The 19545-nt window shown below is 50.8% G+C and overlaps 16 non-coding genes across 16 annotated transcripts; all 16 read left to right on the forward strand.

The window, feature by feature from the left end:
* The first annotated feature begins 354 nt into the window (after positions 1-354).
* On the forward strand, positions 355-437 carry TRNAL-CAG (transfer RNA leucine (anticodon CAG)). Its single transcript has one exon. It is a non-coding gene; the product is annotated as a tRNA-Leu (tRNA).
* A 1580-nt stretch (positions 438-2017) lies between these two features.
* Positions 2018-2100, forward strand: TRNAL-CAG (transfer RNA leucine (anticodon CAG)). Its single transcript has one exon. It is a non-coding gene; the product is annotated as a tRNA-Leu (tRNA).
* A 1030-nt stretch (positions 2101-3130) lies between these two features.
* On the forward strand, positions 3131-3213 carry TRNAL-CAG (transfer RNA leucine (anticodon CAG)). The gene has a single exon. It is a non-coding gene; the product is annotated as a tRNA-Leu (tRNA).
* A 482-nt stretch (positions 3214-3695) lies between these two features.
* TRNAL-CAG (transfer RNA leucine (anticodon CAG)) lies at positions 3696-3778 on the forward strand. The gene has a single exon. It is a non-coding gene; the product is annotated as a tRNA-Leu (tRNA).
* Positions 3779-4798: 1020 nt separating this feature from the next.
* TRNAL-CAG (transfer RNA leucine (anticodon CAG)) lies at positions 4799-4881 on the forward strand. The gene has a single exon. It is a non-coding gene; the product is annotated as a tRNA-Leu (tRNA).
* A 482-nt stretch (positions 4882-5363) lies between these two features.
* Positions 5364-5446, forward strand: TRNAL-CAG (transfer RNA leucine (anticodon CAG)). The gene has a single exon. It is a non-coding gene; the product is annotated as a tRNA-Leu (tRNA).
* Positions 5447-6466: 1020 nt separating this feature from the next.
* On the forward strand, positions 6467-6549 carry TRNAL-CAG (transfer RNA leucine (anticodon CAG)). The gene has a single exon. It is a non-coding gene; the product is annotated as a tRNA-Leu (tRNA).
* A 1566-nt stretch (positions 6550-8115) lies between these two features.
* On the forward strand, positions 8116-8198 carry TRNAL-CAG (transfer RNA leucine (anticodon CAG)). The gene has a single exon. It is a non-coding gene; the product is annotated as a tRNA-Leu (tRNA).
* Positions 8199-10314: 2116 nt separating this feature from the next.
* TRNAL-CAG (transfer RNA leucine (anticodon CAG)) lies at positions 10315-10397 on the forward strand. The gene has a single exon. It is a non-coding gene; the product is annotated as a tRNA-Leu (tRNA).
* A 1580-nt stretch (positions 10398-11977) lies between these two features.
* On the forward strand, positions 11978-12060 carry TRNAL-CAG (transfer RNA leucine (anticodon CAG)). The gene has a single exon. It is a non-coding gene; the product is annotated as a tRNA-Leu (tRNA).
* A 1030-nt stretch (positions 12061-13090) lies between these two features.
* Positions 13091-13173, forward strand: TRNAL-CAG (transfer RNA leucine (anticodon CAG)). Its single transcript has one exon. It is a non-coding gene; the product is annotated as a tRNA-Leu (tRNA).
* A 482-nt stretch (positions 13174-13655) lies between these two features.
* Positions 13656-13738, forward strand: TRNAL-CAG (transfer RNA leucine (anticodon CAG)). Its single transcript has one exon. It is a non-coding gene; the product is annotated as a tRNA-Leu (tRNA).
* A 1020-nt stretch (positions 13739-14758) lies between these two features.
* On the forward strand, positions 14759-14841 carry TRNAL-CAG (transfer RNA leucine (anticodon CAG)). Its single transcript has one exon. It is a non-coding gene; the product is annotated as a tRNA-Leu (tRNA).
* Positions 14842-15323: 482 nt separating this feature from the next.
* Positions 15324-15406, forward strand: TRNAL-CAG (transfer RNA leucine (anticodon CAG)). Its single transcript has one exon. It is a non-coding gene; the product is annotated as a tRNA-Leu (tRNA).
* A 1020-nt stretch (positions 15407-16426) lies between these two features.
* Positions 16427-16509, forward strand: TRNAL-CAG (transfer RNA leucine (anticodon CAG)). The gene has a single exon. It is a non-coding gene; the product is annotated as a tRNA-Leu (tRNA).
* Positions 16510-18075: 1566 nt separating this feature from the next.
* Positions 18076-18158, forward strand: TRNAL-CAG (transfer RNA leucine (anticodon CAG)). Its single transcript has one exon. It is a non-coding gene; the product is annotated as a tRNA-Leu (tRNA).
* The last annotated feature ends 1387 nt before the right edge of the window (positions 18159-19545 follow it).

Consider the following 19545-nt stretch of genomic DNA (forward strand, 5'->3'; position numbering starts at 1 on the left):
AGTGCTTCCTGTATTTCCTCGCTTCTTTTTTGGGAAAGTGAACTCCAGTGAAAAACCATCTTTGGACTGGGCCGGCCTTGTGGACATGCAAACGGGCGCACCGCGACATTTTGCCTTTGGAAAAAATGCATAAAGAACCCAATGTGTTGTCCTTTTAACTGGGCCTAGTGGGAATGAAGTGACATTTTTAAAATGGATGGGGAGGGTGGTGGGTTAGGAGGGGTGGGTGGGATGCGCGAGAGTATATTCCTGGCAGACTGTGGAGACATTTTAGGAAATCCAAGAGGATTTAAGTGTGGTCAAAGACTTGCCAACATAGCCTCTAAGCCGATTCAGGCGAGCGCCTAAGGCAGAGTCAGGATGGCCGAGTGGTCTAAGGCGCTGCGTTCAGGTCGCAGTCTCCTCTGGAGGCGTGGGTTCGAATCCCACTTCTGACATGCCTGAAATGGGTTTTTACTTTTCATGTGATTGCATTCCACGCTTCCTATAACTGCCGGCCACGGATTTCTGGAACAGGGAGATGGAGTTGGAGCTTGCTCCACACACTCCCGTCCTCCAGCTAGGTCTGCAGTTGGTCCTGGAATGCTTGACTGCCCTTTTGGCAGGTGTACTACAGTGCTTAAATGAAAAACCGTCTTAGGACTGTGCTAGCTTTGTGGACTTGCAAATGGGCGCAGCGCGGCATTTTGTCTTTGGAAAAAATGCATAAAGAACCCAACGTCTTGTCCTTTTCACTGGGCCTAGTTGGAATGAAGTGACCTATTTGAAATGGGGGTCAGGTGGAAAGTTAGTGTGACATAGTGGGAGGCAGATGGAGGAGTGAGTGGGGGGAAGCGAGAGGTAAAAAGGCAGGCAGAGGAGTGAACACAGTTCTTCCTCCTCGCCCTCTGCCCAACCAACCACCTGCCTGCCCAAACGGCCCCGAACGGCCACGAACGGCCATTGTATATAGGCTTTGCTGGCAGAACTCTTTAGCCCTGTAATTTAGAGTGAGTCCTGTGCAGGAGTACAGGGAGATCAGGCCGGCCCATACACAGTCCTTTCAGCCTAAACAGGCTCCCCGGCACTAGTGCCCAACCTCTTGTGACCAAGAAGGCTCTAGCACACTGCCTGAACCTCCTGAAGGGTTGGACACAGTGCATGCTTTTATTTGCATAAACCAGCCCGCCTCCTGCCTTCCTATTTCCTGAGGTGTAGTTGCTTGTGTCTGTTAACAGGTGGCAGGCAGCACCGTTCTGCAGAAACATGAAAGACTCATGTGTGCTTGTGACAAGTAGCTGCTGTACATAGGGATTGAACCCTGCACGTCTGTGCCAGTAGTCGTTGTATGAGTGCTGCCCTGCCTGTGATTATTCTTTTGGGAGGAATTGGGAGACTTTAATGCAATAGGAGAGGATTTTAGGCGGGTGGTCTTTGAGACTTTCCAACATTGCCTCTAAGCCGCATCTGAGGGGTGCAAATGGCAGAGTCAGGATGGCCGAGTGGTCTAAGGCGCTGCGTTCAGGTCGCAGTGGGTTCGAATCCCACCTCTGACATGTCTGTAACAGATTTTTTCTTTTCATTTGATTGTAACATTCCAGGCGTCCTATAACTGCTGGCCAAGGCTTTCTGGAACAGGGAGATGGAGTTGGAGCACGCACTGCAGGCCTCATGGTTGATTTCCAGTGCTTCCTGTATTTCCTCGCTTCTTTTTTGGGAAAGTGAACTCCAGTGAAAAACCATCTTTGGACTGGGCCGGCCTTGTGGACATGCAAACGGGCGCACCGCGACATTTTGCCTTTGGAAAAAATGCATAAAGAACCCAATGTGTTGTCCTTTTAACTGGGCCTAGTGGGAATGAAGTGACATTTTTAAAATGGATGGGGAGGGTGGTGGGTTAGGAGGGGTGGGTGGGATGCGCGAGAGTATATTCCTGGCAGACTGTGGAGACATTTTAGGAAATCCAAGAGGATTTAAGTGTGGTCAAAGACTTGCCAACATAGCCTCTAAGCCGATTCAGGCGAGCGCCAAAGGCAGAGTCAGGATGGCCGAGTGGTCTAAGGCGCTGCGTTCAGGTCGCAGTCTCCTCTGGAGGCGTGGGTTCGAATCCCACTTCTGACATGCCTGAAATGGGTTTTTACTTTTCATGTGATTGCATTCCACGCTTCCTATAACTGCCGGCCACGGATTTCTGGAACAGGGAGATGGAGTTGGAGCTTGCTCCACACACTCCCGTCCTCCAGCTAGGTCTGCAGTTGGTCCTGGAATGCTTGACTGCCCTTTTGGCAGGTGTACTACAGTGCTTAAATGAAAAACCGTCTTAGGACTGTGCTAGCTTTGTGGACTTGCAAATGGGCGCAGCGCGGCATTTTGTCTTTGGAAAAAATGCATAAAGAACCCAACGTCTTGTCCTTTTCACTGGGCCTAGTTGGAATGAAGTGACCTATTTGAAATGGGGGTCAGGTGGAAAGTTAGTGTGACATAGTGGGAGGCAGATGGAGGAGTGAGTGGGGGGAAGCGAGAGGTAAAAAGGCAGGCAGAGGAGTGAACACAGTTCTTCCTCCTCGCCCTCTGCCCAACCAACCACCTGCCTGCCCAAACGGCCCCGAACGGCCACGAACGGCCATTGTATATAGGCTTTGCTGGCAGAACTCTTTAGCCCTGTAATTTAGAGTGAGTCCTGTGCAGGAGTACAGGGAGATCAGGCCGGCCCATACACAGTCCTTTCAGCCTAAACAGGCTCCCCGGCACTAGTGCCCAACCTCTTGTGACCAAGAAGGCTCTAGCACACTGCCTGAACCTCCTGAAGGGTTGGACACAGTGAATGCTTTTATTTGCATAAACCAGCCCGCCTCCTGCCTTCCTATTTCCTGAGGTGTAGTTGCTCGTGTCTGTTAACAGGTGGCAGGCAGCACCGTTCTGCAGAAACATGAAAGACTCATGTGTGCTTGTGACAAGTAGCTGCTGTACATAGGGATTGAACCCTGCACGTCTGTGCCAGTAGTCGTTGTATGAGTGCTGCCCTGCCTGTGATTATTCTTTTGGGAGGAATTTGGAGACTTTAATGCAATAGGAGAGGATTTTAGGCGGGTGGTCTTTGAGACTTTCCAACATTGCCTCTAAGCCGCATCTGAGGGGTGCAAACGGCAGAGTCAGGATGGCCGAGTGGTCTAAGGCGCTGCGTTCAGGTCGCAGTCTCCGCTGGAGGCGTGGGTTCGAATCCCACCTCTGACATGTCTGTAACAGATTTTTTCTTTTCATTTGATTGTAACATTCCAGGCGTCCTATAACTGCTGGCCAAGGCTTTCTGGAACAGGGAGATGGAGTTGGAGCACGCACTGCAGGCCTCATGGTTGATTTCCAGTGCTTCCTGTATTTCCTCGCTTCTTTTTTGGGAAAGTGAACTCCAGTGAAAAACCATCTTTGGACTGGGCCGGCCTTGTGGACATGCAAACGGGCGCACCGCGACATTTTGCCTTTGGAAAAAATGCATAAAGAACCCAATGTGTTGTCCTTTTAACTGGGCCTAGTGGGAATGAAGTGACATTTTTAAAATGGATGGGGAGGGTGGTGGGTTAGGAGGGGTGGGTGGGATGCGCGAGAGTATATTCCTGGCAGACTGTGGAGACATTTTAGGAAATCCAAGAGGATTTAAGTGTGGTCAAAGACTTGCCAACATAGCCTCTAAGCCGATTCAGGCGAGCGCCTAAGGCAGAGTCAGGATGGCCGAGTGGTCTAAGGCGCTGCGTTCAGGTCGCAGTCTCCTCTGGAGGCGTGGGTTCGAATCCCACTTCTGACATGCCTGAAATGGGTTTTTACTTTTCATGTGATTGCATTCCACGCTTCCTATAACTGCCGGCCACGGATTTCTGGAACAGGGAGATGGAGTTGGAGCTTGCTCCACACACTCCCGTCCTCCAGCTAGGTCTGCAGTTGGTCCTGGAATGCTTGACTGCCCTTTTGGCAGGTGTACTACAGTGCTTAAATGAAAAACCGTCTTAGGACTGTGCTAGCTTTGTGGACTTGCAAATGGGCGCAGCGCGGCATTTTGTCTTTGGAAAAAATGCATAAAGAACCCAACGTCTTGTCCTTTTCACTGGGCCTAGTTGGAATGAAGTGACCTATTTGAAATGGGGGTCAGGTGGAAAGTTAGTGTGACATAGTGGGAGGCAGATGGAGGAGTGAGTGGGGGGAAGCGAGAGGTAAAAAGGCAGGCAGAGGAGTGAACACAGTTCTTCCTCCTCGCCCTCTGCCCAACCAACCACCTGCCTGCCCAAACGGCCACGAACGGCCATTGTATATAGGCTTTGCTGGCAGAACTCTTTAGCCCTGTAATTTAGAGTGAGTCCTGTGCAGGAGTACAGGGAGATCAGGCCGGCCCATACACAGTCCTTTCAGCCTAAACAGGCTCCCCGGCACTAGTGCCCAACCTCTTGTGACCAAGAAGGCTCTAGCACACTGCCTGAACCTCCTGAAGGGTTGGACACAGTGCATGCTTTTATTTGCATAAACCAGCCCGCCTCCTGCCTTCCTATTTCCTGAGGTGTAGTTGCTCGTGTCTGTTAACAGGTGGCAGGCAGCACCGTTCTGCAGAAACATGAAAGACTCATGTGTGCTTGTGACAAGTAGCTGCTGTACATAGGGATTGAACCCTGCACGTCTGTGCCAGTAGTCGTTGTATGAGTGCTGCCCTGCCTGTGATTATTCTTTTGGGAGGAATTTGGAGACTTTAATGCAATAGGAGAGGATTTTAGGCGGGTGGTCTTTGAGACTTTCCAACATTGCCTCTAAGCCGCATCTGAGGGGTGCAAACGGCAGAGTCAGGATGGCCGAGTGGTCTAAGGCGCTGCGTTCAGGTCGCAGTCTCCGCTGGAGGCGTGGGTTCGAATCCCACCTCTGACATGTCTGTAACAGATTTTTTCTTTTCATTTGATTGTAACATTCCAGGCGTCCTATAACTGCTGGCCAAGGCTTTCTGGAACAGGGAGATGGAGTTGGAGCACGCACTGCAGGCCTCATGGTTGATTTCCAGTGCTTCCTGTATTTCCTCGCTTCTTTTTTGGGAAAGTGAACTCCAGTGAAAAACCATCTTTGGACTGGGCCGGCCTTGTGGACATGCAAACGGGCGCACCGCGACATTTTGCCTTTGGAAAAAATGCATAAAGAACCCAATGTGTTGTCCTTTTAACTGGGCCTAGTGGGAATGAAGTGACATTTTTAAAATGGATGGGGAGGGTGGTGGGTTAGGAGGGGTGGGTGGGATGCGCGAGAGTATATTCCTGGCAGACTGTGGAGACATTTTAGGAAATCCAAGAGGATTTAAGTGTGGTCAAAGACTTGCCAACATAGCCTCTAAGCCGATTCAGGCGAGCGCCTAAGGCAGAGTCAGGATGGCCGAGTGGTCTAAGGCGCTGCGTTCAGGTCGCAGTCTCCTCTGGAGGCGTGGGTTCGAATCCCACTTCTGACATGCCTGAAATGGGTTTTTACTTTTCATGTGATTGCATTCCACGCTTCCTATAACTGCCGGCCACGGATTTCTGGAACAGGGAGATGGAGTTGGAGCTTGCTCCACACACTCCCGTCCTCCAGCTAGGTCTGCAGTTGGTCCTGGAATGCTTGACTGCCCTTTTGGCAGGTGTACTACAGTGCTTAAATGAAAAACCGTCTTAGGACTGTGCTAGCTTTGTGGACTTGCAAATGGGCGCAGCGCGGCATTTTGTCTTTGGAAAAAATGCATAAAGAACCCAACGTCTTGTCCTTTTCACTGGGCCTAGTTGGAATGAAGTGACCTATTTGAAATGGGGGTCAGGTGGAAAGTTAGTGTGACATAGTGGGAGGCAGATGGAGGAGTGAGTGGGGGGAAGCGAGAGGTAAAAAGGCAGGCAGAGGAGTGAACACAGTTCTTCCTCCTCGCCCTCTGCCCAACCAACCACCTGCCTGCCCAAACGGCCACGAACGGCCATTGTATATAGGCTTTGCTGGCAGAACTCTTTAGCCCTGTCATTTAGAGTGAGTCCTGTGCAGGAGTACAGGGAGATCAGGCCGGCCCATACACAGTCCTTTCAGCCTAAACAGGCTCCCCGGGACTAGTGCCCAACCTCTTGTGACCAAGAAGGCTCTAGCACACTGCCTGAACCTCCTGAAGGGTTGGACACAGTGCATGCTTTTATTTGCATAAACCAGCCCGCCTCCTGCCTTCCTATTTCCTGAGGTGTAGTTGCTTGTGTCTGTTAACAGGTGGCAGGCAGCACCGTTCTGCAGAAACATGAAAGACTCATGTGTGCTTGTGACAAGTAGCTGCTGTACATAGGGATTGAACCCTGCACGTCTGTGCCAGTAGTCGTTGTATGAGTGCTGCCCTGCCTGTGATTATTCTTTTGGGAGGAATTGGGAGACTTTAATGCAATAGGAGAGGATTTTAGGCGGGTGGTCTTTGAGACTTTCCAACATTGCCTCTAAGCCGCATCTGAGGGGTGCAAATGGCAGAGTCAGGATGGCCGAGTGGTCTAAGGCGCTGCGTTCAGGTCGCAGTCTCCTCTGGAAGCGTGGGTTCGAATCCCACTTCTGACATGTCTGTAACAGAATTTTTCTTTTCATTTGATTGTAACATTCCAGGCGTCCTATAACTGCTGGCCAAGGCTTTCTGGAACAGGGAGATGGAGTTGGAGCACGCACTGCAGGCCTCATGGTTGATTTCCAGTGCTTCCTGTATTTCCTCGCTTCTTTTTTGGGAAAGTGAACTCCAGTGAAAAACCATCTTTGGACTGGGCCGGCCTTGTGGACATGCAAACGGGCGCACCGCGACATTTTGCCTTTGGAAAAAATGCATAAAGAACCCAATGTGTTGTCCTTTTAACTGGGCCTAGTGGGAATGAAGTGACATTTTTAAAATGGATGGGGAGGGTGGTGGGTTAGGAGGGGTGGGTGGGATGCGCGAGAGTATATTCCTGGCAGACTGTGGAGACATTTTAGGAAATCCAAGAGGATTTAAGTGTGGTCAAAGACTTGCCAACATAGCCTCTAAGCCGATTCAGGCGAGCGCCTAAGGCAGAGTCAGGATGGCCGAGTGGTCTAAGGTGCTGCGTTCAGGTCTGGGTTCGAATCCCACTTCTGACATGCCTGAAACGGGTTTTTACTTTTCATGTGATTGCATTCCACGCTTCCTATAACTGCCGGCCACGGACTTCTGGAACAGGGAGATGGAGTTGGAGCTTGCTCCACACACTCCCGTCCTCCAGCTAGGTCTGCAGTTCGTCCTGGAATGCTTCACTGCCCTTTTGGCAGGTGTACTACAGTGCTTAAATGAAAAACCGTCTTAGGACTGTGCTAGCTTTGTGGACTTGCAAATGGGCGCAGCGCAGCATTTTGTCTTTGGAAAAAATGCATAAAGAACCCAACGTCTTGTCCTTTTCACTGGGCCTAGTTGGAATGAAGTGACCTATTTGAAATGGAGGTCAGGAGGAAAGTTAGTGTGACATAGTGGGAGGCAGATGGAGGAGTGAGTGGGGGGAAGCGAGAGGTAAAAAGGCAGGCAGAGGAGTGAACACAGTTCTTCCTCCTCGCCCTCTGCCCAACCAACCACCTGTCTGCCCAAACGGCCCCGAACGGCCATTGTATATAGGCTTTGCTGGCAGAACTCTTTAGCCCTATCATTTAGAGTGAGTCCTGTGCAGGAGTACAGGGAGATCAGGCCGGCCCATACACAGTCCTTTCAGCCTAAACAGGCTCCCCGGGACTAGTGCCCAACCTCTTGTGACCAAGAAGGCTCTAGCACACTGCCTGAACCTCCTGAAGGGTTGGACACAGTGCATGCTTTTATTTGCATAAACCAGCCCGCCTCCTGCCTTCCTATTTCCTGAGGTGTAGTTGCTTGTGTCTGTTAACAGGTGGCAGGCAGCACCGTTCTGCAGAAACATGAAAGACTCATGTGTGCTTGTGACAAGTAGCTGCTGTACATAGGGATTGAACCCTGCACGTCTGTGCCAGTAGTCGTTGTATGAGTGCTGCCCTGCCTGTGATTATTCTTTTGGGAGGAATTGGGAGACTTTAATGCAATAGGAGAGGATTTTAGGCGGGTGGTCTTTGAGACTTTCCAACATTGCCTCTAAGCCGCATCTGAGGGGTGCAAATGGCAGAGTCAGGATGGCCGAGTGGTCTAAGGCGCTGCGTTCAGGTCGCAGTCTCCTCTGGAGGCGTGGGTTCGAATCCCACTTCTGACATGTCTGTAACAGAATTTTTCTTTTCATTTGATTGTAACATTCCAGGCGTCCTATAACTGCTGGCCAAGGCTTTCTGGAACAGGGAGATGGAGTTGGAGCACGCACTGCAGGCCTCATGGTTGATTTCCAGTGCTTCCTGTATTTCCTCGCTTCTTTTTTGGGAAAGTGAACTCCAGTGAAAAACCATCTTTGGACTGGGCCGGCCTTGTGGACATGCAAACGGGCGCACCGCGACATTTTGCCTTTGGAAAAAATGCATAAAGAACCCAATGTGTTGTCCTTTTAACTGGGCCTAGTGGGAATGAAGTGACATTTTTAAAATGGATGGGGAGGGTGGTGGGTTAGGAGGGGTGGGTGGGATGCGCAAGAGTATATTCCTGGCAGACTGTGGAGACATTTTAGGAAATCCAAGAGGATTTAAGTGTGGTCAAAGACTTGCCAACATAGCCTCTAAGCCGATTCAGGCAAGCGCCTAAGGCAGAGTCAGGATGGCCGAGTGATCTAAGGTGCTGCGTTCAGGTCTGGGTTCGAATCCCACTTCTGACATGCCTGAAACGGGTTTTTACTTTTCATGTGATTGCATTCCACGCTTCCTATAACTGCCGGCCTCGGACTTCTGGAACAGGGAGATGGAGTTGGAGCTTGCTCCACACACTCCCGTCCTCCAGCTAGGTCTGCAGTTCGTCCTGGAATGCTTCACTGCCCTTTTGGCAGGTGTACTACAGTGCTTAAATGAAAAACCGTCTTAGGACTGTGCTAGCTTTGTGGACTTGCAAATGGGCGCAGCGCGGCATTTTGTCTTTGGAAAAAATGCATAAAGAACCCAACGTCTTGTCCTTTTCACTGGGCCTAGTTGGAATGAAGTGACCTATTTGAAATGGAGGTCAGGAGGAAAGTTAGTGTGACATAGTGGGAGGCAGATGGAGGAGTGAGTGGGGGGAAGCGAGAGGTAAAAAGGCAGGCAGAGGAGTGAACACAGTTCTTCCTCCTCGCCCTCTGCCCAACCAACCACCTGCCTGCCCAAACGGCCACGAACGGCCATTGTATATAGGCTTTGCTGGCAGAACTCTCTAGCCCTGTCATTTAGAGTGAGTCCTGTGCAGGAGTACAGGGAGATCAGGCCGGCCCATACACAGTCCTTTCAGCCTAAACAGGCTCCCCGGGACTAGTGCCCAACCTCTTGTGACCAAGAAGGCTCTAGCACACTGCCTGAACCTCCTGAAGGGTTGGACACAGTGCATGCTTTTATTTGCATAAACCAGCCCGCCTCCTGCCTTCCTATTTCCTGAGGTGTAGTTGCTTGTGTCTGTTAACAGGTGGCAGGCAGCACCGTTCTGCAGAAACATGAAAGACTCATGTGTGCTTGTGACAAGTAGCTGCTGTACATAGGGATTGAACCCTGCACGTCTGTGCCAGTAGTCGTTGTATGAGTGCTGCCCTGCCTGTGATTATTCTTTTGGGAGGAATTGGGAGACTTTAATGCAATAGGAGAGGATTTTAGGCGGGTGGTCTTTGAGACTTTCCAACATTGCCTCTAAGCCGCATCTGAGGGGTGCAAATGGCAGAGTCAGGATGGCCGAGTGGTCTAAGGCGCTGCGTTCAGGTCGCAGTGGGTTCGAATCCCACCTCTGACATGTCTGTAACAGATTTTTTCTTTTCATTTGATTGTAACATTCCAGGCGTCCTATAACTGCTGGCCAAGGCTTTCTGGAACAGGGAGATGGAGTTGGAGCACGCACTGCAGGCCTCATGGTTGATTTCCAGTGCTTCCTGTATTTCCTCGCTTCTTTTTTGGGAAAGTGAACTCCAGTGAAAAACCATCTTTGGACTGGGCCGGCCTTGTGGACATGCAAACGGGCGCACCGCGACATTTTGCCTTTGGAAAAAATGCATAAAGAACCCAATGTGTTGTCCTTTTAACTGGGCCTAGTGGGAATGAAGTGACATTTTTAAAATGGATGGGGAGGGTGGTGGGTTAGGAGGGGTGGGTGGGATGCGCGAGAGTATATTCCTGGCAGACTGTGGAGACATTTTAGGAAATCCAAGAGGATTTAAGTGTGGTCAAAGACTTGCCAACATAGCCTCTAAGCCGATTCAGGCGAGCGCCTAAGGCAGAGTCAGGATGGCCGAGTGGTCTAAGGCGCTGCGTTCAGGTCGCAGTCTCCTCTGGAGGCGTGGGTTCGAATCCCACTTCTGACATGCCTGAAATGGGTTTTTACTTTTCATGTGATTGCATTCCACGCTTCCTATAACTGCCGGCCACGGATTTCTGGAACAGGGAGATGGAGTTGGAGCTTGCTCCACACACTCCCGTCCTCCAGCTAGGTCTGCAGTTGGTCCTGGAATGCTTGACTGCCCTTTTGGCAGGTGTACTACAGTGCTTAAATGAAAAACCGTCTTAGGACTGTGCTAGCTTTGTGGACTTGCAAATGGGCGCAGCGCGGCATTTTGTCTTTGGAAAAAATGCATAAAGAACCCAACGTCTTGTCCTTTTCACTGGGCCTAGTTGGAATGAAGTGACCTATTTGAAATGGGGGTCAGGTGGAAAGTTAGTGTGACATAGTGGGAGGCAGATGGAGGAGTGAGTGGGGGGAAGCGAGAGGTAAAAAGGCAGGCAGAGGAGTGAACACAGTTCTTCCTCCTCGCCCTCTGCCCAACCAACCACCTGCCTGCCCAAACGGCCCCGAACGGCCACGAACGGCCATTGTATATAGGCTTTGCTGGCAGAACTCTTTAGCCCTGTAATTTAGAGTGAGTCCTGTGCAGGAGTACAGGGAGATCAGGCCGGCCCATACACAGTCCTTTCAGCCTAAACAGGCTCCCCGGCACTAGTGCCCAACCTCTTGTGACCAAGAAGGCTCTAGCACACTGCCTGAACCTCCTGAAGGGTTGGACACAGTGCATGCTTTTATTTGCATAAACCAGCCCGCCTCCTGCCTTCCTATTTCCTGAGGTGTAGTTGCTTGTGTCTGTTAACAGGTGGCAGGCAGCACCGTTCTGCAGAAACATGAAAGACTCATGTGTGCTTGTGACAAGTAGCTGCTGTACATAGGGATTGAACCCTGCACGTCTGTGCCAGTAGTCGTTGTATGAGTGCTGCCCTGCCTGTGATTATTCTTTTGGGAGGAATTTTGAGACTTTAATGCAATAGGAGAGGATTTTAGGCGGGTGGTCTTTGAGACTTTCCAACATTGCCTCTAAGCCGCATCTGAGGGGTGCAAACGGCAGAGTCAGGATGGCCGAGTGGTCTAAGGCGCTGCGTTCAGGTCGCAGTGGGTTCGAATCCCACCTCTGACATGTCTGTAACAGATTTTTTCTTTTCATTTGATTGTAACATTCCAGGCGTCCTATAACTGCTGGCCAAGGCTTTCTGGAACAGGGAGATGGAGTTGGAGCACGCACTGCAGGCCTCATGGTTGATTTCCAGTGCTTCCTGTATTTCCTCGCTTCTTTTTTGGGAAAGTGAACTCCAGTGAAAAACCATCTTTGGACTGGGCCGGCCTTGTGGACATGCAAACGGGCGCACCGCGACATTTTGCCTTTGGAAAAAATGCATAAAGAACCCAATGTGTTGTCCTTTTAACTGGGCCTAGTGGGAATGAAGTGACATTTTTAAAATGGATGGGGAGGGTGGTGGGTTAGGAGGGGTGGGTGGGATGCGCGAGAGTATATTCCTGGCAGACTGTGGAGACATTTTAGGAAATCCAAGAGGATTTAAGTGTGGTCAAAGACTTGCCAACATAGCCTCTAAGCCGATTCAGGCGAGCGCCAAAGGCAGAGTCAGGATGGCCGAGTGGTCTAAGGCGCTGCGTTCAGGTCGCAGTCTCCTCTGGAGGCGTGGGTTCGAATCCCACTTCTGACATGCCTGAAATGGGTTTTTACTTTTCATGTGATTGCATTCCACGCTTCCTATAACTGCCGGCCACGGATTTCTGGAACAGGGAGATGGAGTTGGAGCTTGCTCCACACACTCCCGTCCTCCAGCTAGGTCTGCAGTTGGTCCTGGAATGCTTGACTGCCCTTTTGGCAGGTGTACTACAGTGCTTAAATGAAAAACCGTCTTAGGACTGTGCTAGCTTTGTGGACTTGCAAATGGGCGCAGCGCGGCATTTTGTCTTTGGAAAAAATGCATAAAGAACCCAACGTCTTGTCCTTTTCACTGGGCCTAGTTGGAATGAAGTGACCTATTTGAAATGGGGGTCAGGTGGAAAGTTAGTGTGACATAGTGGGAGGCAGATGGAGGAGTGAGTGGGGGGAAGCGAGAGGTAAAAAGGCAGGCAGAGGAGTGAACACAGTTCTTCCTCCTCGCCCTCTGCCCAACCAACCACCTGCCTGCCCAAACGGCCCCGAACGGCCACGAACGGCCATTGTATATAGGCTTTGCTGGCAGAACTCTTTAGCCCTGTAATTTAGAGTGAGTCCTGTGCAGGAGTACAGGGAGATCAGGCCGGCCCATACACAGTCCTTTCAGCCTAAACAGGCTCCCCGGCACTAGTGCCCAACCTCTTGTGACCAAGAAGGCTCTAGCACACTGCCTGAACCTCCTGAAGGGTTGGACACAGTGCATGCTTTTATTTGCATAAACCAGCCCGCCTCCTGCCTTCCTATTTCCTGAGGTGTAGTTGCTCGTGTCTGTTAACAGGTGGCAGGCAGCACCGTTCTGCAGAAACATGAAAGACTCATGTGTGCTTGTGACAAGTAGCTGCTGTACATAGGGATTGAACCCTGCACGTCTGTGCCAGTAGTCGTTGTATGAGTGCTGCCCTGCCTGTGATTATTCTTTTGGGAGGAATTTGGAGACTTTAATGCAATAGGAGAGGATTTTAGGCGGGTGGTCTTTGAGACTTTCCAACATTGCCTCTAAGCCGCATCTGAGGGGTGCAAACGGCAGAGTCAGGATGGCCGAGTGGTCTAAGGCGCTGCGTTCAGGTCGCAGTCTCCGCTGGAGGCGTGGGTTCGAATCCCACCTCTGACATGTCTGTAACAGATTTTTTCTTTTCATTTGATTGTAACATTCCAGGCGTCCTATAACTGCTGGCCAAGGCTTTCTGGAACAGGGAGATGGAGTTGGAGCACGCACTGCAGGCCTCATGGTTGATTTCCAGTGCTTCCTGTATTTCCTCGCTTCTTTTTTGGGAAAGTGAACTCCAGTGAAAAACCATCTTTGGACTGGGCCGGCCTTGTGGACATGCAAACGGGCGCACCGCGACATTTTGCCTTTGGAAAAAATGCATAAAGAACCCAATGTGTTGTCCTTTTAACTGGGCCTAGTGGGAATGAAGTGACATTTTTAAAATGGATGGGGAGGGTGGTGGGTTAGGAGGGGTGGGTGGGATGCGCGAGAGTATATTCCTGGCAGACTGTGGAGACATTTTAGGAAATCCAAGAGGATTTAAGTGTGGTCAAAGACTTGCCAACATAGCCTCTAAGCCGATTCAGGCGAGCGCCTAAGGCAGAGTCAGGATGGCCGAGTGGTCTAAGGCGCTGCGTTCAGGTCGCAGTCTCCTCTGGAGGCGTGGGTTCGAATCCCACTTCTGACATGCCTGAAATGGGTTTTTACTTTTCATGTGATTGCATTCCACGCTTCCTATAACTGCCGGCCACGGATTTCTGGAACAGGGAGATGGAGTTGGAGCTTGCTCCACACACTCCCGTCCTCCAGCTAGGTCTGCAGTTGGTCCTGGAATGCTTGACTGCCCTTTTGGCAGGTGTACTACAGTGCTTAAATGAAAAACCGTCTTAGGACTGTGCTAGCTTTGTGGACTTGCAAATGGGCGCAGCGCGGCATTTTGTCTTTGGAAAAAATGCATAAAGAACCCAACGTCTTGTCCTTTTCACTGGGCCTAGTTGGAATGAAGTGACCTATTTGAAATGGGGGTCAGGTGGAAAGTTAGTGTGACATAGTGGGAGGCAGATGGAGGAGTGAGTGGGGGGAAGCGAGAGGTAAAAAGGCAGGCAGAGGAGTGAACACAGTTCTTCCTCCTCGCCCTCTGCCCAACCAACCACCTGCCTGCCCAAACGGCCACGAACGGCCATTGTATATAGGCTTTGCTGGCAGAACTCTTTAGCCCTGTAATTTAGAGTGAGTCCTGTGCAGGAGTACAGGGAGATCAGGCCGGCCCATACACAGTCCTTTCAGCCTAAACAGGCTCCCCGGCACTAGTGCCCAACCTCTTGTGACCAAGAAGGCTCTAGCACACTGCCTGAACCTCCTGAAGGGTTGGACACAGTGCATGCTTTTATTTGCATAAACCAGCCCGCCTCCTGCCTTCCTATTTCCTGAGGTGTAGTTGCTCGTGTCTGTTAACAGGTGGCAGGCAGCACCGTTCTGCAGAAACATGAAAGACTCATGTGTGCTTGTGACAAGTAGCTGCTGTACATAGGGATTGAACCCTGCACGTCTGTGCCAGTAGTCGTTGTATGAGTGCTGCCCTGCCTGTGATTATTCTTTTGGGAGGAATTTGGAGACTTTAATGCAATAGGAGAGGATTTTAGGCGGGTGGTCTTTGAGACTTTCCAACATTGCCTCTAAGCCGCATCTGAGGGGTGCAAACGGCAGAGTCAGGATGGCCGAGTGGTCTAAGGCGCTGCGTTCAGGTCGCAGTCTCCGCTGGAGGCGTGGGTTCGAATCCCACCTCTGACATGTCTGTAACAGATTTTTTCTTTTCATTTGATTGTAACATTCCAGGCGTCCTATAACTGCTGGCCAAGGCTTTCTGGAACAGGGAGATGGAGTTGGAGCACGCACTGCAGGCCTCATGGTTGATTTCCAGTGCTTCCTGTATTTCCTCGCTTCTTTTTTGGGAAAGTGAACTCCAGTGAAAAACCATCTTTGGACTGGGCCGGCCTTGTGGACATGCAAACGGGCGCACCGCGACATTTTGCCTTTGGAAAAAATGCATAAAGAACCCAATGTGTTGTCCTTTTAACTGGGCCTAGTGGGAATGAAGTGACATTTTTAAAATGGATGGGGAGGGTGGTGGGTTAGGAGGGGTGGGTGGGATGCGCGAGAGTATATTCCTGGCAGACTGTGGAGACATTTTAGGAAATCCAAGAGGATTTAAGTGTGGTCAAAGACTTGCCAACATAGCCTCTAAGCCGATTCAGGCGAGCGCCTAAGGCAGAGTCAGGATGGCCGAGTGGTCTAAGGCGCTGCGTTCAGGTCGCAGTCTCCTCTGGAGGCGTGGGTTCGAATCCCACTTCTGACATGCCTGAAATGGGTTTTTACTTTTCATGTGATTGCATTCCACGCTTCCTATAACTGCCGGCCACGGATTTCTGGAACAGGGAGATGGAGTTGGAGCTTGCTCCACACACTCCCGTCCTCCAGCTAGGTCTGCAGTTGGTCCTGGAATGCTTGACTGCCCTTTTGGCAGGTGTACTACAGTGCTTAAATGAAAAACCGTCTTAGGACTGTGCTAGCTTTGTGGACTTGCAAATGGGCGCAGCGCGGCATTTTGTCTTTGGAAAAAATGCATAAAGAACCCAACGTCTTGTCCTTTTCACTGGGCCTAGTTGGAATGAAGTGACCTATTTGAAATGGGGGTCAGGTGGAAAGTTAGTGTGACATAGTGGGAGGCAGATGGAGGAGTGAGTGGGGGGAAGCGAGAGGTAAAAAGGCAGGCAGAGGAGTGAACACAGTTCTTCCTCCTCGCCCTCTGCCCAACCAACCACCTGCCTGCCCAAACGGCCACGAACGGCCATTGTATATAGGCTTTGCTGGCAGAACTCTTTAGCCCTGTCATTTAGAGTGAGTCCTGTGCAGGAGTACAGGGAGATCAGGCCGGCCCATACACAGTCCTTTCAGCCTAAACAGGCTCCCCGGGACTAGTGCCCAACCTCTTGTGACCAAGAAGGCTCTAGCACACTGCCTGAACCTCCTGAAGGGTTGGACACAGTGCATGCTTTTATTTGCATAAACCAGCCCGCCTCCTGCCTTCCTATTTCCTGAGGTGTAGTTGCTTGTGTCTGTTAACAGGTGGCAGGCAGCACCGTTCTGCAGAAACATGAAAGACTCATGTGTGCTTGTGACAAGTAGCTGCTGTACATAGGGATTGAACCCTGCACGTCTGTGCCAGTAGTCGTTGTATGAGTGCTGCCCTGCCTGTGATTATTCTTTTGGGAGGAATTGGGAGACTTTAATGCAATAGGAGAGGATTTTAGGCGGGTGGTCTTTGAGACTTTCCAACATTGCCTCTAAGCCGCATCTGAGGGGTGCAAATGGCAGAGTCAGGATGGCCGAGTGGTCTAAGGCGCTGCGTTCAGGTCGCAGTCTCCTCTGGAAGCGTGGGTTCGAATCCCACTTCTGACATGTCTGTAACAGAATTTTTCTTTTCATTTGATTGTAACATTCCAGGCGTCCTATAACTGCTGGCCAAGGCTTTCTGGAACAGGGAGATGGAGTTGGAGCACGCACTGCAGGCCTCATGGTTGATTTCCAGTGCTTCCTGTATTTCCTCGCTTCTTTTTTGGGAAAGTGAACTCCAGTGAAAAACCATCTTTGGACTGGGCCGGCCTTGTGGACATGCAAACGGGCGCACCGCGACATTTTGCCTTTGGAAAAAATGCATAAAGAACCCAATGTGTTGTCCTTTTAACTGGGCCTAGTGGGAATGAAGTGACATTTTTAAAATGGATGGGGAGGGTGGTGGGTTAGGAGGGGTGGGTGGGATGCGCGAGAGTATATTCCTGGCAGACTGTGGAGACATTTTAGGAAATCCAAGAGGATTTAAGTGTGGTCAAAGACTTGCCAACATAGCCTCTAAGCCGATTCAGGCGAGCGCCTAAGGCAGAGTCAGGATGGCCGAGTGGTCTAAGGTGCTGCGTTCAGGTCTGGGTTCGAATCCCACTTCTGACATGCCTGAAACGGGTTTTTACTTTTCATGTGATTGCATTCCACGCTTCCTATAACTGCCGGCCACGGACTTCTGGAACAGGGAGATGGAGTTGGAGCTTGCTCCACACACTCCCGTCCTCCAGCTAGGTCTGCAGTTCGTCCTGGAATGCTTCACTGCCCTTTTGGCAGGTGTACTACAGTGCTTAAATGAAAAACCGTCTTAGGACTGTGCTAGCTTTGTGGACTTGCAAATGGGCGCAGCGCAGCATTTTGTCTTTGGAAAAAATGCATAAAGAACCCAACGTCTTGTCCTTTTCACTGGGCCTAGTTGGAATGAAGTGACCTATTTGAAATGGAGGTCAGGAGGAAAGTTAGTGTGACATAGTGGGAGGCAGATGGAGGAGTGAGTGGGGGGAAGCGAGAGGTAAAAAGGCAGGCAGAGGAGTGAACACAGTTCTTCCTCCTCGCCCTCTGCCCAACCAACCACCTGTCTGCCCAAACGGCCCCGAACGGCCATTGTATATAGGCTTTGCTGGCAGAACTCTTTAGCCCTATCATTTAGAGTGAGTCCTGTGCAGGAGTACAGGGAGATCAGGCCGGCCCATACACAGTCCTTTCAGCCTAAACAGGCTCCCCGGGACTAGTGCCCAACCTCTTGTGACCAAGAAGGCTCTAGCACACTGCCTGAACCTCCTGAAGGGTTGGACACAGTGCATGCTTTTATTTGCATAAACCAGCCCGCCTCCTGCCTTCCTATTTCCTGAGGTGTAGTTGCTTGTGTCTGTTAACAGGTGGCAGGCAGCACCGTTCTGCAGAAACATGAAAGACTCATGTGTGCTTGTGACAAGTAGCTGCTGTACATAGGGATTGAACCCTGCACGTCTGTGCCAGTAGTCGTTGTATGAGTGCTGCCCTGCCTGTGATTATTCTTTTGGGAGGAATTGGGAGACTTTAATGCAATAGGAGAGGATTTTAGGCGGGTGGTCTTTGAGACTTTCCAACATTGCCTCTAAGCCGCATCTGAGGGGTGCAAATGGCAGAGTCAGGATGGCCGAGTGGTCTAAGGCGCTGCGTTCAGGTCGCAGTCTCCTCTGGAGGCGTGGGTTCGAATCCCACTTCTGACATGTCTGTAACAGAATTTTTCTTTTCATTTGATTGTAACATTCCAGGCGTCCTATAACTGCTGGCCAAGGCTTTCTGGAACAGGGAGATGGAGTTGGAGCACGCACTGCAGGCCTCATGGTTGATTTCCAGTGCTTCCTGTATTTCCTCGCTTCTTTTTTGGGAAAGTGAACTCCAGTGAAAAACCATCTTTGGACTGGGCCGGCCTTGTGGACATGCAAACGGGCGCACCGCGACATTTTGCCTTTGGAAAAAATGCATAAAGAACCCAATGTGTTGTCCTTTTAACTGGGCCTAGTGGGAATGAAGTGACATTTTTAAAATGGATGGGGAGGGTGGTGGGTTAGGAGGGGTGGGTGGGATGCGCAAGAGTATATTCCTGGCAGACTGTGGAGACATTTTAGGAAATCCAAGAGGATTTAAGTGTGGTCAAAGACTTGCCAACATAGCCTCTAAGCCGATTCAGGCAAGCGCCTAAGGCAGAGTCAGGATGGCCGAGTGATCTAAGGTGCTGCGTTCAGGTCTGGGTTCGAATCCCACTTCTGACATGCCTGAAACGGGTTTTTACTTTTCATGTGATTGCATTCCACGCTTCCTATAACTGCCGGCCTCGGACTTCTGGAACAGGGAGATGGAGTTGGAGCTTGCTCCACACACTCCCGTCCTCCAGCTAGGTCTGCAGTTCGTCCTGGAATGCTTCACTGCCCTTTTGGCAGGTGTACTACAGTGCTTAAATGAAAAACCGTCTTAGGACTGTGCTAGCTTTGTGGACTTGCAAATGGGCGCAGCGCGGCATTTTGTCTTTGGAAAAAATGCATAAAGAACCCAACGTCTTGTCCTTTTCACTGGGCCTAGTTGGAATGAAGTGACCTATTTGAAATGGAGGTCAGGAGGAAAGTTAGTGTGACATAGTGGGAGGCAGATGGAGGAGTGAGTGGGGGGAAGCGAGAGGTAAAAAGGCAGGCAGAGGAGTGAACACAGTTCTTCCTCCTCGCCCTCTGCCCAACCAACCACCTGCCTGCCCAAACGGCCACGAACGGCCATTGTATATAGGCTTTGCTGGCAGAACTCTCTAGCCCTGTCATTTAGAGTGAGTCCTGTGCAGGAGTACAGGGAGATCAGGCCGGCCCATACACAGTCCTTTCAGCCTAAACAGGCTCCCCGGGACTAGTGCCCAACCTCTTGTGACCAAGAAGGCTCTAGCACACTGCCTGAACCTCCTGAAGGGTTGGACACAGTGCATGCTTTTATTTGCATAAACCAGCCCGCCTCCTGCCTTCCTATTTCCTGAGGTGTAGTTGCTTGTGTCTGTTAACAGGTGGCAGGCAGCACCGTTCTGCAGAAACATGAAAGACTCATGTGTGCTTGTGACAAGTAGCTGCTGTACAT

This window comes from Ambystoma mexicanum, chromosome 11 (assembly GCF_040938575.1).
Source record: "Ambystoma mexicanum isolate Mex_15411 chromosome 11, UKY_AmexF1_1, whole genome shotgun sequence".
Classification (NCBI taxonomy): Eukaryota; Metazoa; Chordata; class Amphibia; order Caudata; family Ambystomatidae; genus Ambystoma; species Ambystoma mexicanum.